The sequence below is a fragment of the Ictidomys tridecemlineatus genome, chromosome 10 (assembly GCF_052094955.1).
Source record: "Ictidomys tridecemlineatus isolate mIctTri1 chromosome 10, mIctTri1.hap1, whole genome shotgun sequence".
NCBI classification, from domain to species: domain Eukaryota; kingdom Metazoa; phylum Chordata; class Mammalia; order Rodentia; family Sciuridae; genus Ictidomys; species Ictidomys tridecemlineatus.
In genome coordinates this window covers 79017623-79036061 of record NC_135486.1, presented here as the reverse complement: position 1 = coordinate 79036061, position 18439 = coordinate 79017623, and the positions used below count along the sequence as shown (strand labels likewise).

At 37.7% G+C, this 18439-nt stretch overlaps 1 protein-coding gene across 10 annotated transcripts in view; it reads left to right on the top strand.

Annotated features, from left to right (window-relative positions):
• Thnsl1 (threonine synthase like 1) overlaps positions 1–18439 on the top strand; it is a 138246-nt gene that overhangs the window by 87901 nt on the left and 31906 nt on the right. For 4 of the 10 annotated variants that reach the window (XM_078023293.1, XM_078023299.1, XM_078023296.1 and 1 more), the window contains exon 3: positions 5986–6096. The exons of the other annotated variants lie outside the window; for them this stretch is intronic. The gene's annotated coding sequence lies outside the window, so the exon portion shown is untranslated. The remainder of the gene's footprint in view (positions 1–5985; positions 6097–18439) is intronic. 10 annotated transcript variants of the gene reach the window in all.

Below are 18439 nucleotides of genomic sequence, written 5' to 3'. Positions count from 1 at the left end.
ATTCTCTTTGATTCATACCAAACTTACAAGTAACAAACACCCCTAAATGTCACACATGTAAGAACCTTCCAACCCACTTTATTTAAAAACAAAAATTTAATATCTTTATTTCACTTCTATTTATTTTTATGTAGCGCGGAGGATTGAACCCAGGTCTCGCATGTGCTGTACCACTGAGCCACAGAACCAGCCCCTCCAACCCACTTTAAATCAAGCTGATTCCAAGGAATAGGAGACTCAGGAGAATCTAGTTTTCTGCTATGCCTGATTGTTCACACCTGTAATCCCAGCAGCCCAGGAGGCTGAGACATGAAGATTGCAAGTTCAAGGCCAGCCTTAGCAATTTAGTGAGGCCCTAAGCAACTTAGTAAGACTCTGTCTCTAAATAAATGAATGAATGAATGAATGAATGGATTTAAAGGGCTGGGGATTTGGCTCAATGGTTAAGCACCCCTGAGTTCAATCCTCCGTACCTCTCCCCTCCCTACCCCGCCCAAAGACTCTAGTTTGCATGGTAAAGCCAATAGCTAAACCAAGAAATAATTTCTTTCAACATCCAAGATTGATGTCATTGGCTTTTCAATTCTCAGATTTCTCAGCAGGTTCAGCACAATTAGCCACAGAACTGATACCCAAGTCACCTTTTACAGAAAATAAAGGAATGAGAGATGGCTGACTCAGGCTTCTCTGTGGGTCTTGGGATTTTGCCAGAGCTTAAGTGATATAGACAGACTGACTTAAAAATTATAAAAGTCATACCTGAACTTTGTGCCCATTACCTTTTCACCTTGGTAGTTAAGTCATATTACCTTTTCCCCCCTGCCTGGTGTTGGGGTTGAACCCAGGGCTTTGCCATGCTAATCAAGCACTCAAGCACTCCAACACTGAGCTACACCTCCATCTTCCATCTTATCTCCTTTATTATACTTTGTGTACGTGTGTGTGTGTGTGTGTGTGTGTGTGTGTGTGGTGTTGTGAACTTTCTGCATTCTTTTCCAACTTTTTTTTCTTTTCCTAAACCTTAAAACTAGTTTGTATTTCTGAGTTCTTGCCTTAGGTATACTTCTTGTGATCAACCCAGTTAATTAGACAATTGACTGAATTTTTCAAAATAGCAAACTTAGGGGCTACAGGTATAGCTCAGTAGTAAAATATGTGCTTAGCATGCAAGAGGCCCTTGGGTTCACTCCCTAGCACTGAAGAGACTTAAAAATGTTAAACATTGTGAATGGTAGAAACCTTTTTTTGTGTTAGTTGGAAAAGCTGAAACAGCTTCCCAATGATTTTTCTTATTCTTAGAGACATTAGCCATTTTGAGAAGATTTTTCCAAATGTCTTTCTGTATCTTCTTCTTGTCAAAGAAAAATTAATAGGAAAACTCTGACGTTAAAAGCAAATCATGAAAAATGTAAAATGATGGGCAACCCAAAATTCTTAAAAGTCCAGTATGCTTTTTTAAAAATATTTTTTTAGTTATTGATAGGCTTTTATTTTATTTATTTATATGTGTGTTCTGAGAATCAAACCCAGTGCTTCACACATGCCAGGCAACTGTGCTACCTCTGAGCCCCAGCCCCAGCCCCCTCCCCCATGATTTTTTATAGAGGAAAATAAAGAACAGGGTGAAAATAATGATCAAAGAATACTGCCCCATTCCACACACGGCATTCTGTGAATGTCTGTAAAGATGAATGGAGCATGAGGGAATCTTCCCAATCTCCTGTGAAGAGCAGCTGTGCCATGAAGCAGTTCTCTAGTTTTGGGAGTTTAGAAGATTTTTGTCAAGGGAGTACCCAGATATGTAAACTTCCATATATTTTACCAGTTTTTTTTTTTGTGTGTGTGTGTGGCAGGGGGAGGAAGAACTGGGGATTGAACTCAGGGCCACTCGACCACTGAGCCACATCCCCAGCCTTATTTTGTATTTTATTCAGAGACAGGGTCTCACTGAGTTGCTTAGTGCCTTGCTTTTCCTGAGACTTGCTTTGAACTCATGATCCTCCTGCCTAAGCCTCCTGAGCTGCTGGGATTACAGGCATGTGCCACAGTACCCTGCCATTTTACCTGGTTTTATACCAGAGTTTCTCCATATTATATATGGACATTTGAAGTGCTGTAATTCTTTGTCATGAAGGTTTCTTATTCATTATATTTTCATGTATACATATACAAATTAAAATATATAAATTATAATATATTCCTATGTATTTAACGACAACACTGGCTTTGGGCCATTGGAAGCCAGTTGTGACAATCAAAAGTGTGTTCAGGAAGAGCCAAATGTTCCTGGGACAGAGGGAGCAAAAACATCTCTAGTTAAGAACCTCTCTTCCTAGATAAGTAGCTTCTATGCTGGCCTTGGTTTTTTTATTTACCTAATTTTAGGAGGTTAAGGAAAACATTAGGCATATAGCTAATAGACCCATAGACAACAGGTTTAAAGTTCTCTGGGAGATGAGTTTGTGGGAGAGTTTTCATTCTTTAATGCTTCCTGGAATACAGAAACCTGAACATAAAAAAATAGATTTTGTTTCAAATATAAACACAAATAAAAGTTCAAGTCAAAAAGAAAAACCAAAATTTAGCAATGACCCCTTCTTTTATAAAGGCTCAGTCATTTTCTGTTTTCTTCTAATCCCTCAAAATAGGAATTTGGAGCTTATAATATTAATAGACCTCTGAGGTTCATTAATATTATTTCATTTCATATAAAGAAATGGGAGTCTCAGGAAGCTGAGCAACACAGTTAAAATTGCATACAGAATGCTGTTTTAAATTCACAAGGCTTAAAGCAGTCTTCCAAAATGAACTTTTCTCCTGAGACCTGCCTTTAATATAGAGGTGTTTACGTTAAGGTGAGCAAGCCGTTGTCCAGGTGAGCAGGCTGCTGTGGTGGGAAACCTGGAATGAGGACTGCCAACATGGTGACCTGCCATTGCCATTTATTGTGCCACCTGGAGACTCAATCCTGAGGTTCAGTTCCTCCCTGTGGAAAATGAGAACAGCTATAATTGACGCAGTCATTGTGGTGATTACATTAGTACCATTGTCACTGTCATCCATTTTATTCCACTTTTCCTCCTTTGCCTTCCTCCTTCTCCACTTGTGTGTTCCTTGCATACACCCAGGGCCTCTGGATCACAGTCCTCATGTGCTTGTTCAACTCTCATTCTGAATCCAGCACTAGAGAGAGTTTTTTTGGAAATTAAGTTCACAGCATGGTGCAATTAGCTAAAAGCTATGATTGGCAATTTCTTAGTATCCAAAAATGATTTTAAATTTCCAAGAGCTTAGTTGTCTACCAATATGAAAAATTTAGTTCTCTGCAAAAATGATCAGAGATGGAGTAGGGGTGGGAGGAATATTAGAGATCATCCTGTTCAGCAAGGGTTACTTTTACTGATGACTACTCGGTCTTTTGCAGGGCACTCTATTTCATTTTTGATCTGTTTCAATTACAGGTTCTCATCCTGCCCTTCTTGTACCTTTTTTTTTTTTCTTGGAAAAGCACTGGTTTTACCTTCTTCCTTGTTCCTTAAAGAGCTATAGGGCCTTCAGCAAGTCTATAGAGTTACTGCATCTAAAAATGTCACAGGGTTGGTTATGTAGCTCAGTAGTAAAGTGCTTCCCTAACATGCATAAAACCCTATGTTCAATCCCTAGCACTCTCAAACTATAAAATAAAACAAAAAGAATTTTGTATCAGAGCGGTCAAATACAAAATAATGAAACTAATCCATAGCTACTTAACCACCTGAAAACTTTTCTCATTTTTTTTTACCATTGGGGGGGGGGGTTGTGTAACTTGGAAGGGTACAGGATTCCCAGTGATCTAATCTTTCCATTAAAGAATATCATGAGTATGAATATTAAAGCTTCGGAATAAAACATTGGCTGAGAAAATACATTATATTTGCTTTGGCCTGTGCCAGATCTGAAATGTCCCTATAAGGCCTATGGGATAAACTTTGGGTCACCAGCCTGTGGTGCTACTTGGGGGTAGTTGAACATCTAATAGTTGGGGCTCAGTGGGAGGAATTATTGGAGTATGCCCTTAAAGAGGATATTGGGACCCCAGCCCTTTCTCTCTTCATTTCTCAATGCCTTGGATAGATGGGCCTCTTCTGCCACATGCTCCTCCCATGGCTTACTGCTTTGCCATAGGCCCAAAGCAACAGGTTCAAGGTACCATAGACTGAAACTTCTGAAACCATAAACCAAAATAAGACTTTCATCTTTTAAGGTTATTTATCTCAGGTATTTTGTCACAGTGATAAAAAGTCAACTAACACAGCTTCCAATAATATTTGGACACTGTATAATTTGGATTTGAAATGTCTCTGAAATGCTTACGTATTGAAGACTTGGTCCCCAACTGATGGTACACTTAGGAGGTGGTGAACATTTTAGGAGGTGGGGCCTAGTTGGAAGAGGTAATTCACAGGAGGTTAAATTTTGTCCCTGGACCCATCTGCACATCCTGCTTCCTAACTACCATGACAGCTTTCCTCTATCATGTCCTTCAGCCATGATGTTTCTGCCTTGCCATAGACCTACAAGCAATGGAGTCAGCTGACCATGGACTAAAACCTCTGAAATCATGAGCTAAAATCTTTCCTCCTTTGAATGGCTATTTCTCAGGCATTTTGTCATAGCAACAAAAAACTGACTAACACACTCACTTAATAGAGGATGCCTATAAGAATACCCTGAGAAGAATATGGCCAGATTCATCACCTTCTTTCAGAAGAATAAATGTTAAGCACACCTCAAAGATAATATAAATGGAAACTTCTGGATATATCCAGAAAAATGAAACTTGAACCTGTAACTTATGCAATTTGTTCTTTTGACATATATATATATATATATATATATATATATATATATATATATATTTAGTTGATAAAAATGAAATCTGTGCAAAGTGCTTTAGAATAAAGTGGCCAACAAAGGAGAGACCCCATTGTGTGCTATGTGCAATTTTCTCATTAACTTCCAAAGCACTATCAACTTTCTCTTGAACTGCAACACCCTCCAGCCTTCTGTAGTCTTTCCCCCAGTGCTGTGGGCCTTCTTCTGGACATCAGAAATACCTTTCATCTGAGACACTTTCCAATATCAACTGAGCAGCCTTTGCTACCAGCCCAGTTCCCTGACAACCTTTCCACTACTCCTTTGTACAATCTTGCTCAGATAGAATACAGGGATCAAACTGGATGGAATATGGAAAAGAAGGATACTAGAGACTAAGGAAAACCCTAGTAAGGTGTACTTCAGGTGCCCTTGAGGTGCCCTTCAGGAGCCTGAGTATATATATGCCTTTATTTGTGAACTTCCATACTCTCCCCAATCAGTATTTCTATAGCCAATGATTAGTGATAAGATCTTAGATCATTCCCTAACCCGTGCTTCAGTTTCCCTGTCAGTAAAATAGGATGAAGATCATCTTATTTAAATCATAGAATTATTATGAGGACTATATTAATTTAGGTTAATCATTTAAAACAACACAGATCCTTATAAATGCCATCTGTTTGCTATTATTACTATGGATGAAAATGTGACCATGTCTCTTTTTCATTTTATTGGCTATTCATGGCTTTGAAAATTTATAATAACTGAGTTATTTTTAACCTAACATAATAAACAAATTTGCTCCCTATTATGAGCAAGATCCATTGCTTTTTTCATCATAATAGTCCGGAAAGATTCCAGATTCCGTGGGTTCCAAGTTCAATTTCCCTCTCTGCAAAATCAGAGCTTCTAAGTCTTCTATCCTGGTGTGTGTGCATGTGTGTTTGTATGTGTGTGTGTGTGTGTGTGTGTGTGAGAGAGAGAGAGAGAGAGAGAGAGAGAGAGAGAGAGAGAGAGAGAGAGAGAGAGAGAGAGAGGGGCAGAGGTGGATGCAGCTGGTCTGGACTGGCCATTCTTCTGTCATTACTCTACATAATGAAGCTGTGTGATTTCTTTTATCATGTGCAGCTGATACCACCCGGTCTGCCTTTAATGGACACCATGCCCAGAAATGATGAAAGGCTTTGGTTCTTACAAATGAGAATACCCCTTCAAATGAGCTGAATACTCTCCGTGAAGGTAGAGCATGAAAGATCATGAATTTTATTTCTTTTCTTTCATTCATTAAGCTCTAATATTGTTCATTGCTTTTTAATTCTACATTCAGGGCCTTGAACAAATTTTGTAATAGACTTTTCAGCAGTCTCATCACAATCCTTCCTCTCCTTTATGCTTTTATTTGGATAGTAGTAATCCCTGTATGTGTAAGATATATATTGTTCAAATAATTATGACCTGACATCCAAGACGGAAAGAGATTAGCTATAGCCTAAAGACATAAGGAAATATCATAAATCAGTATCTTTTTCTAAAAGGATCTAAACATATTCCCATAGATGAAACTTCTGGTAGTGCTGATCATCACTGGGACACTGCAAATAGTAGAAAGTATTTATGGAAATTGTCAACAGCTAGACTTTTAAAAGCCTATCTATGCTGGGTGTGATGGTGCTCACATGTTATCCCAGTGGCTTGGGAGGCTGAGACAGGAGGATGGAAAGTTCAAAGCCAGCCTCAGCAAAAAACGAGGCGCTAAGCAACTCAGTGAGATCCTGTCTCTAAATATAATACAAAATAGGGCTGGGAGTGTGGCTCAGTGATTGTGTTCCCCTGAGTTCAATCTCTAGTACCAAAAAAAAAAAAAAACTATCTATAAATAAGTTCTTGGGCTCTCCCTGATTTTGTTATCAGGAACAGGTTTTCCCAAGCCCAAGAGGGAGGACCTCCTCTGTGTCCCTTTTGCTTTGTCTTTTACATTAATAATCCTTTTCCAGGGCTGATGTACAAAGGAAGAAGATCATAAACCTAACCATTCTGTGGTGCTCCTGCCTGTGAGGTCTGAGAAGGCACAAATGGGATGTCTTATGGAGCCAACGCCGTAGTAGACTTAGAAAGTAGGAAGAGCTTTCCATGCTCTCAGCCAATCTCCTTCTCATGCATGCCCACAGCCCTGCTCATCAAGTAGCCAGCATCTTCCATATTAAGTTGTCTAATATAACCTGGTATATATTGTCTAGTATAATCTGGTAGTGTTATACCTAGACCTGCCTTGCCCACTTTTAGGCACATATAACTTATCAGTCTTCTACCTGCTCTATTTGGCTCTGGCTCCTTCTGCTGGGGCCCCTCTACCCGCTGGAAGCTAATTCAATAGTCCTTGATAAGACTTGGTGGTGAAATTTCAGACACTGTACCAAGGTGATGAAGGCAGGTAGGATGTTTGAAAACCCGTGTCACCTACTTATCCCATATTCGTATATCTTTGGAGGCACAGAAGTTATAGCATATATGGTGACTCACTCTGTCTACTTTCTCAACCCTTGTATTTGGCTTTTTTTGTAAGTAGCAAGACAAATGGTTTCAGTTCTTAAATGTTTTTTATTTGTGTGTGTGTGTGTGTGTGTATGTGAGAAAGAGAGAGAGAGAGAGAGAGAGAGAGAGAGTGTGTGTGTGTGTGTGTGTGTGCAGGGATTGAATCTAGTGCAGCTGTACCACTGAGCTACATCCACAGCCTATTTATTTATTCATTTATTGACAGGGTTTCATTAAGTTGTCCAGGCTGGTCTCAAACTTGCAATTCTCCTGCCTCCATCTCCCAAGTAGCTGGGATTACTGGCGTGTGTCACCACATCTGGCTCCAGGTTACTCCTTTAGCTCAGAAGGCTCAGAACTCATTACTCAATAAGTCATGGTTGATGAGGATGAGGGTTACATACTTAAGGCATGCGGAACATGTTTCATCACTCCTCTTCCACATGTCTGTCACAGAACTACAGAATCCACAAATCTCTTCCTATAAGTGAACTTGTAAAAAAAAATTCATACAAAAAATAAAGAAAATGGAAAAGGAGGCCACCATGCTAACTTTTCTAACACAAGTACAAATTGGGGTTTTGCTATATTTTTTCTTTGCTTTAATTCATATTGTAGCATATATTTTTTGTAGCATATACTTTTTAAAAGAAAAATACAGAGACCAGTGAATTTGAAGAAAAAAGCTGGAGAGGGCCTCTTGTTTGCAAAAGTACAAATAAAAACACTTTCAAAACTGCTACTTAAGTGCTGTCAATAGTTACAAAACCCCTGGAACCAATGAAGTTTGTCAAGTAGAATTATGTCTTAGGCCTTTATCCTTTCTTATCATGAACATTCTTAACCATTCCCCAAGGAATTCTAAAACTGTTCTAAGAAACTTTTGCATCATCCTAAACTTGCATCTGCTCAGCTTGATTGCCTTAGGAAAAAAAAAAAACAAAAAAACCTTACTCTTTTATATCATTTTGCATAGCAACATCCCAAACACAGCAAACATGATGATGCATGGAAAATACAAAGAGTCTGGGAGAAATACAGCTATGGAGGGACTGGGCATGTGTTCCCAGAAACCACTTGAGGACTGTGGAGCTGCTCTCCCATGACAGCTGTAAGGGGCCCAGCCCATTCATGGTTCTCATTTCCTGAAGCTCTTCCTTAGCAATTCTTCCAAACAGAGTTTTATTTTATTCTGAAATCAGGTGAAAAGAAGGGAAAAAAATCAATGTTTATTGAAAGGGGAAAAATCCTTTTAAGATGATGTGTACTCCCATAAGGATGGACTGCATATTTTAGAAGTATAGTAAGTATGCACTATTCTAATGGTTACCATAGGAACAAAACTTTCCCCCCATTAAATGGAAGGATAATTGCTGTGGAAAATTTCCACTCAAATGTCTAAGTTACACAAATTAAACACCATTTGGGATTCAAGCCCAACTCTTTGCATATTTGAAGCCAACGGATTGAATATTTGAAAGGTGTTAGATGAGGAAGAGGTAAGAGAAACTGTTTCTTTCACAACATTGACAATATCCAATAATCAAACTATGAGTTTACTAAACAACCCATCAAAGCGAGCACTTTGATGCCCACTGCTTTTGCACTCAGCCTCAACTTCCCAGGAGGGCATCTTGCCAGGTCTCAGCTGAGAGGACTGCTAAGCAATGTCACAGAATTCTCATCCTGGATCCCAATGATTTGTTCTGAAGAAGAGAGCAAATCTGACATATGACCTCATGAATGGATTTGAGGGTTCTGTGAGCAAAACTGAGTATCAAACAGGGTTATAATTACGGAAGCCTTTTAGAACAAGCTGGCTCTGTGCTAGGTCTTAAAAGATGGGGTGGTCTCTAGGAAGAGCGGCATGTTTAGGTAGTAGAGCCAGTGTTATACTCCTTTTCTCCTGAGATGCACTATACTTTTCATATTTGTATATCTTTGAATTCATGCTATTTCAGAATTGATGGTGTCTCATAGTCACTCTCAACCAGATGGCAGCTATGATGTAAGTGGCATTAGATACACATGAGCCAACTTGGTCACAATTGTCACTTCCGTCTATGATTGACTCCATATACATAACTGACATTTAAACTATCTTACAAAATATTACACTACTTGTATTACTAATTAGAACCAAAAAACCCCCAAAATATTACACTACTATTCATTCATGAAATGGAAAGTTCTTGTGTATACAGCTAGATGGGGAAACAGCTGAGTGACAAAGTTTGATACTAATGGAAGGAAGTGGTTGTCATGGGGGGAATGACCAGTGTCATCAAAGAACAGAAGAAGAGTCAGCAGTTTGGAATAAAATCCCAGAGACAACTGTAGAGCCCTTTTATATGACAAGTTGTATCACCTCTCTCCCCCATGGCACAGAAAATGTAGCAAAATATGGACCCGGACACTTTTGAGTGAAAAAGTGATACAACTGAGTAATGTGAAGATTTTTAAAGATTGCCTTAACCTTCATCTTTTTATATTATATTAGAGAACATGAAGATGATGTTTGAAAAAAACACATTACCAGCTCATTTTTCTAAGTTGTATACTGTTAAGTAAAACTGTAAGAGGCCATTAATTTGGACTGGGCTTTTATACTAGACTAGGATCAACAGACCAAACCAGTAGAGTTTAATCACAGTAACTGAAATCTGGTTGATCACGGGAGGCCCTGTAGCCCATAAGCTATTTAGGCTTTAATCTACTTCACTGGTTTCTATGCTTCACTTTGATTTTTCTAAAAAGGTATCTGATCCTCTGTTGGGTAGAATTCTCAGAACCTGCTCTGATTCTAGACATCGCCCAAGTTGTGAATTTTTTTCCCCCTCTCAAATAAACTCTATTAATTTTTTTTAAAGAGTACATGAAGAAAAATTGTCTTAATTTAAAAAAAAGCTGTCTCAATTCGTATAAAATAAAAATCTCAAGAGATAAGAAAATGTGTTTGTTAGAGACTTTTTTCCCTCAGTGGCATATAAGAAAATGATAAATCTTATTATAAGGAAATTTTAGATTTAATAATATACAGGTATGCAAAAAGGTGAATAAGTAAAGTATTATCTCTTATAATAGAAAAGTAGAAGTTTAATATGTAGAATAGGGATGGGGTACAAATCAAACTCCATAAGATCCCTATAAAATATTAGCAAATTACTTTTGGAATTCCTTTTATATTAAAAATTGAATAAGCTATCTAGAGTATTTGAGTTCTAATGCAAAGTTTAAAAGAATCTAATAATTTAATAATAGTTTAATAATCTATTTTGAGAAATTCGGCCTTGATGTGTGTATTAAGAGGACTGTAGTAATAAAATATCTAAAGATTCACTATAATTTAATTCTATTTACATGACAAGTAATTTAGTTATTAAAAACACCATATAATAAATCAATGCTAGATAATACTTAAAGTATATTTATATCTCATGAGATAATAATAGGAACATAAAACTGAATAACAATAGAAAAATATATCTTTTGTGAAGGGGATTATTCTGATTAAGTTAAGGCATTTGGCTTACATTTTTACTTTGGAGAACTTTTCCTTTCTTAACTTTTAAAAAGGTATAATGGTCAATTACCATTAACTTGCTTGGCTAATACTGAAAATAAGTAGAAACTTTGAGGTCTTAGAATTTTGGCACATTTTTCATTTTATATTATTATGTTATAAAATGTACCTAGAGAAAACAGAGTCTTTAGGATTTACTACTATATTTTAATTCCCCAAAGGGTGTGTCAAAGCAATTTTTCAAAAAGCTTTAGGCACATTTACAAAAGAGCAAAACAATTTCATGGTACAGTAAGGTGATAGTCCAAATTCTGTTATAATTTCAGGCCCAACTCACCCATCTCACTGTTTATACCATCTATTCACATAGGACACTCATGTTAGCCAGTGCTGGACATCATCTAACCATGTGGGTGGCAGCTGCCTGTCATCTCAATAGTGCTCAAGGAAAGCCAGGGAATTTGTTTCAAAGCGTTTGTCCAGATTAAACCACATGTGGCCTCCAGGGTGCTCTGGGCCTAAAGCCGAAGCCTGCTGGCTATGTACAACCACCAAGCTTATCCAGGAAAAAAAAAAAAAAATGGACTGTCTCCTCAAAGCCAATAAAGATAAAAGAAATTTGCTTTAGTCCAAAACAGCACAGCTCATGGGTGGGAATTGCACAAGATTAAGATTTGTCCTCTGTGTTGGCCCAGAAAAACCAGGGAATAGGAAATTAAAAAAAAAAAAAAAATGTCGACAGCTGCTCAGTCCCTTTGTTTTTTGTTTTCCTTGCTTACAAGAAACTTTAATTGGACACTTAACTTCACCTTAACTCTTTTCGTGACTAAGGGGCTATGAGCATGTAATAGCAAACTCTGAACCAGTTATATCCCCTTAGGTGATACTACAGTCATTATCATATCATTGGAATAGAGTCCTATAAAAAGTAAGACTTTCGTCTGATAGAAGAAAAAGTTGGCTATGATCTACATACTGTGGGGTCAGGCTCCAAATTCCTCAATAGGACACCCATAGCGCAAGAGTTAACAACTAGAATCAACAAATGGGACTTACTCAAACTAAAAAGTTTTTTTTTCAGCAAAAGAAACAATAAGAGAGGTAAACAGGGAGCCTACATCCTGGGAACAAATCTTTACTCCTCACACTTCAGATAGAGCCCTAATATCCAGAGTATACAAAGAACTTAAAAAATTAGACAACAAGATAACAACTAACCCAATCAACAAATGGGCCAAGGACCTGAACAGACACTTCTCAGAGGAGGACATACAATCAATCAACAAGTACATGAAAAAATGCTCACCATCGCTAGCAGTCAGAGAAATGCAAATCAAAACCACCCTAAGATACCATCTCACTCCAGTAAGATTGGCAGCCATTATGAAGTCAAACAACAACAAGTGCTGGCGAGGATGTGGGGAAAAGGGTACACTTGTTCATTGTTGGTGGGACTGCAAATTGGTGCAGCCAATTTGGAAAGCAGTATGGAGATTTCTTGGAAACCTGGGAATGGAACCACCATTTGACCCAGCTATTCCCCTTCTCGGTCTATTCCCTAAAGACCTAAAAAGAGCATGCTACAGGGACACTGCTACATCGATGTTCATAACAGCACAATTCACGATAGCAAGATTGTGGAACCAACCTAGATGCCCTTCAATAGATGAATGGATAAAAAAATGTGGCATTTATACACAATGGAGTATTACTCTGCATTAAAAAATGACAAAATCATAGAATTTGGAGGGAAATGGATGGCATTAGAGCAGATTATGCTAAGTGAAGCTAGCCAATCCTTAAAAAACAAATGCCAAATGACTTCTTTGATATAAGGGGAGTAACTAAGGACAGAGTAAGGACGAAGAGCATGAGAAGAAGATTAACATTAAACAGGGATGAGAGGTGGGAGGGAAAGGGAGAGAGAAGGGAAATTGCATGGAAATGGAAGGTGATCCTCAGGGTTATACAAAATTACATACAAGAGGAAGTGAGGTGTAAGGGTAGAATAATACAAGTGGAAGAAATGATTTACAGTAGAGGGGGTAGAGAGAGAAGAAGGGAGGGGAGGGGAGGGGAAGGGGATAGTAGAGGATAGGATAGACAGCAGAATACATCAGACACTAGAATGGCAATATGTAAATCAATGGAAGTGTAATGATGTGATACTGCAATCTGTATACGGGGTGAAAATGGGAGTTCACAACCCACTTGAATCAAACTGTGATATATGATATATCAAGAACTATGTAATGTTTTGAACGACCAACAATAAAAAAAGTTAAAAAAGTAAAAAAAAAAAAAAGGTAAGACTTTGATTTCTGGATCTTAGAAAAGTTCAAGTCCTCATAATAGTCATTGAATAAGGTGGTATGTAGGTGATAGGAAAGCTGTTGACCCTTGTTATTCCTTGGCAAACCATTTGGTAAATTGTCACTTGGACTGTCATGGAAGAAAAGCCACATGCCTATCTACCTCTTCCAGGAAACTAGTGGGAAAAAGTTCGAATACTGTGGCAAGTTGACTGCTTTAGCAAGATAGTGTGAAAGAGAAGAACCAAGTGTGCTGTTCGCATGGAGAGATGAAAGTGAATAGAGGAGATTCTATTGTGTGCCAGCCGAGGTTTCTCTGTATGTAGCTTGCAATCTAAATAAGTGAATAGCTGCCCAGTGTTGAAAAGGGAAATCAAGAAACAGAAAAACATAAATACTGGAAGAAGTAGACCCAATGAAGACCTCACCACCAGGGGGTTGAAAGCAGATCTCAGATGGTTCCACGAAATCTAGACAGGCAAATTCAACACAGTGTGGCCCAGAGCAGGGCAGGATCTCATATCCATTGCCTCTCTTCTATCCAGAATGAAAACATGGGCACTTTGAAAGCCAATAAAACCATTCCTTCCTTAATGAGATCCACACTATTGATACTGTGTGGCTGATAAAGAATGAGACAACAAAAAATCTATTTCTAACATGAATGCTCATATTGATACAGGATGTCTTTTTTGGCAGGAGTCTTCTGATTCCCTAGAGACTGAAAAAAAGACAACCAAGTATCTGTCAAATAGGTGTAACTCTCCTCTATATAAATACATGGGTATTTTTATATTATGCACATACATATTTATGGACTATTATTTGGAAAGATACACAAAAAATTGGTCCTTATGGTTGCTTCTGAGAAGAATAAAGTGACTGTAGGAAAAGGACATGAGGTATAACTTACTTATTCTCCTTATTTATCTCTGATTAGGTTAAAATTTTGGAACATGTGTATATACCACCTAATCATACCTTTGGGGTGGGGGGAGCAAAATAAAATTAGTTCCTTATAATATTACAAGTGCACCTTGTAACTTTTAACTCAGTTTTTTAATTCCTGGGAATAATATCCTACAAATATATCCAAAATATACAACATGATGTATTTTCAGGTTCATTTCTTTTAAAAGCAAATATTAAAAGAATGAAACAACTTAAATACCTATCAACAGGGCACTGGTGAAGTATATTTATCTATGCAATTCAAGACTATACACTCATTAGAAGAAATATAGAACATTCTGTATTGACAAAAGAGTTCTACAATATTACTCACTGAAAAAGGCAAATATTATTGCATGCTTTCCTTTGAATTAAAACAAAAGTGAAAGCGATCTAGATATGCCTGTCATATAACTATATATGTATATTTGTGTGTGTATGTGCCCTTGCTTTTATAAAGTATTTCTGAAAAGTAATTAAAATTGTAACATTGGTTGTATCAGGGAAGGAGAACCTGGTGGCAGAGGTTTAGGGGTGGGATGAATACTTTTTATTCCAAAAGAATTCCACACATATTTTCTTCATTAGCAATTTCAATTAAATAAATGTTTTCTTGCTTCATAGATCACACTCAAGTGCCTAAGTTATGACACTTTTTAACAAATGTACATATATATCACCTATCCAGTCTTATTATCTATACAAGCAGCACTCTTTAGAATAAGCATTTTGCATCTAAAGGCCATATCTCCATGTGAAGTTTTTAAAAATAATATGTGCATGACCCTTTTACACCAATCTGGTGGAACAATATTTTTCAGTTTGCAGGTATAATTGGCATTCACTTACTCAGGTGCTAGTTTTACTTCCATTTCATCAGGTATATAATGTGTGTGTGGGGGAAACATGCTACCACCTCTGACCTCACTCAACACTTTTTTTTTTTTACTATGAAGATATGAGACCCTGTCCTGGGTAGGCTAATATCATCCTCAGAATATGGAGAATATGGCATGATCATCGAGAGTGGGATCACTCTTTCTAGACAAAAGGGCATATCTCATTTCTTTATTTTACTTTTCTCCTCCCATCCTTCTCCCCTCCTCTGTTCTCTTGTTGTTCCTATATACTTCCTTTTAGCATTAGTTTCTTGGATTTTGTATTTTAAAATCTTTAGAGTGAGCAACACCCTGTGGTTGACAATCTTGAATTATTAAAGGAGTTTTCATCCTCTAAAGATCTAAAAATTAGTGACATTTTCACTTTGCTTAACATTCTTTCTAGTGTGGCAGTTGATGGTTTAGGGTTGGTAAGTGTTGAGGCAACTCATGGGCTCTGGATCCCTGAGTGTTTTCTAGCACTCTGATCAGTTTGAAGACAAACTTTTGTTGGAGCTAAGTTGAAAATAGTATTGTATAGTTTAGCTTTATAGTTATAGACAGAACTCAAAGGAGGGTTGGATAAAATCAAGTTTAATTTCTTTTACAAATGAGGAAACAGTGATTCTCCAAGCCATACAACTTTCTATTAGAATAAAACTTGTTGATTTAAATATATATATGACATCTCTCATAAGAAAGTAACCCTCCAAAAAATCATCTTGCTCTTTTTGTCCCTTATCCATGTTTGTTTCTTAATCGGTGTTTATAAACTGTTATGGTTTAGTTATGAGGTGTACCCCAAAAGCTCATTGTGTGAGACAATGCAAGAAAGCTTAGATGTGAAAAGATTGGGTTATGAGAGCATTAACCTAGTTGTTGCATTAATCCTCTAATATAGATTAACTGGGTGGTAACTACAGGCAGGTAGGGTGTGACTGGAGGAGGTGGGTCATTTGGAGTGTCTCTCTCTGCTTCCTGGTTTCATGTCCTGAGCCACTTTTCCTCCACCACACTCTTCTGTCATGATGTTCTGCCTCACTTAGGGCCCAGAGCAGTGGAGGTAGCCATCTATGGACTGAGACCTCTGAAACTGTGAGCCTCAGAATAAACTTTTCCTCCTGTAAAATTGTTCTTGTCAGGTCTTTTGGGCACAGCAGCAGAAAAAAAAATGATTAAAACATGAACAAATCACCTTGCCTGATTTGCTAAAAACTTGGAAATGGGAGAATTAGATGGTCCTCACGAGAGTTGGGATATTAGCAAGGAGTAGCCTCCTTCACTGCTTTAAAGCATTCTTGAGATATTGAAGTTACAATCTGTATTAATAGGCCCATGGAGTCATATGCACATGCTATAGCATTGGCCAGTGACATTACCCTATCTAGAGAGAGAAAAGGATTTTGATGGGAGACTTTGGACAACAAAAACAAAACAGAGGCAGGAACAACAGTGTAGATATGGGTAGGGAAGAAGAAGTCTTGGAAAGGTGTTAAGAACCTATTCTGACTTCTCTGATGTTTTATCTACTTATTCCAAGTCTCCCATCAGGTTTCCAAATGGTAGAGTGCATATTCATTAGACATTGCTTTGTCCCAGGTGACAATCTTATTCACTCTGATGAGTTCCCAGATTTATCATCCTACCCCAGATCCATTTTCTGATTCGAATCTCTCCCCGTCTCAGTCTCTCTTGCTCAATCTAAATTTCCAACTGAATGTCACAAAATTGTTGTAAGCATATCTAAAATTGTATTCTTGATTTCTTCTTTATATTCTCCCCTAGATTTCCTCAACTCAGAAAGTGGCACCCCAACTTCCTGGTTGCTCAACTGGTTGCCTTGAAACTTTCCTCTTTCTGTCCTAAATATTTTTACCGCCTAAATATGTCTTGAGGTCAATAACTGAGCTTCAACTTCCTTATGTAACCTTGGGCTATACCATCTTCAATCCATGTAGTAAGGGACTACTTAAAAATAGATTACAGGGTTGGGCATTTTGCTCAGAGGTGGAAAGCTTGTCTAGCATGTGCAAGATCCTGAGTTGGATTCCCAGTATTTCCATAAATAAATAATAAGTGTAGTTTGCATGGTGGCACCTCTCTGCCTAAAACACATGAATGGCTCAGCTTCTTTTTCATCTTTAGTTAGTACCTTCCTCCCAATGGCTGCCTCCCTCCTATGGGTACCTCAGATCCTTTGCACGTTTTTCTGCTTTGAATTCTTTCCCTTCTGCAGCTCTTCTCTTTCCCACGTCTCCAAATTTCTACTAAAATTCCCTAGACTAATTTTAGATGTAAGCTCCTACATAATCTGATTTAGGACTCCCTTGATAGTCTCTTGTATAATATACTATTTTTCCCAAAACACCAAATTTATAATTATAAACACATTTGTGTGATGCTTTATATCTTCCTAGCATAACTATTTTGTTCACTCCTATGTGCCCAGCTACTAGAAGTTTCTAGCATGTAATAGACACAACCAATATTTGTTGAATGACAATGAATGAGCTATGTTAGCTGAAGAGATTATTATAGAATAATCTATATTTCTTTTTCTTTCTACTCTATTCTAGCCTTTTGATTATGGCTTGACTTCCTTATATCTTGATCACTGGGGATGAATGCACTGATTGGACTTATTTCATGTAGATGAGAGATGTTTCTTTAAGATGTTGCTCAAGTTCAAGTGCATTTTATTTCATATGCAGTTTCTCTCTAAGGTCCTGAGAATAATGAACTGTACTCCCAGACTTGAGATCAGGTCCTGAGCTCCATTAATTCACTAGTAAATATTACCCATGAGGCTTTATTGGAAACAGTCTTGCAGATATTTCCCCTCAGTGACTCTGGAACAATTACTTAAAGTTTATCTTTCATTTTGGAATGTCTGTTCTGAGGTACTTAGAAAGTATTGCCAAAATTTGGCCAGTTACTAATGATAGAAGTTACTGAATATAGAGTTGTTATCATCTGTGTGTGCCACTCAGGAGTTTAACCAGGCTACGCTAACCTTAGGTTAGATTTGTAAGCCTTTCAATCAGGTCCTTTCCTGCACCAGATTTTATTAGTTTGGCAAATTCTATTGACAGTATGATAATGGGCCTAGTACCAACTGGATAAAACTACTACAGAACTGAAAGAATTCTTACTACAAAGTGTTAGCAAAAAACTTATAGTCTTTCCACATGTCATCTTTCTGACTGTGCTGTTACAAAAATATTGTTTCCGTCATTCACATCATAATGCTACAAAGCACAGTTACGAGTTATCTTACAGAAAAGGAAAGCATAGTGGAGAAAGATTTAGCACCGTCAGTGTCTGAACTGTGACATGAACCTGAGTCTGCTTCACTCCTTCTCCCAACGCTTCACCACTACATGAAA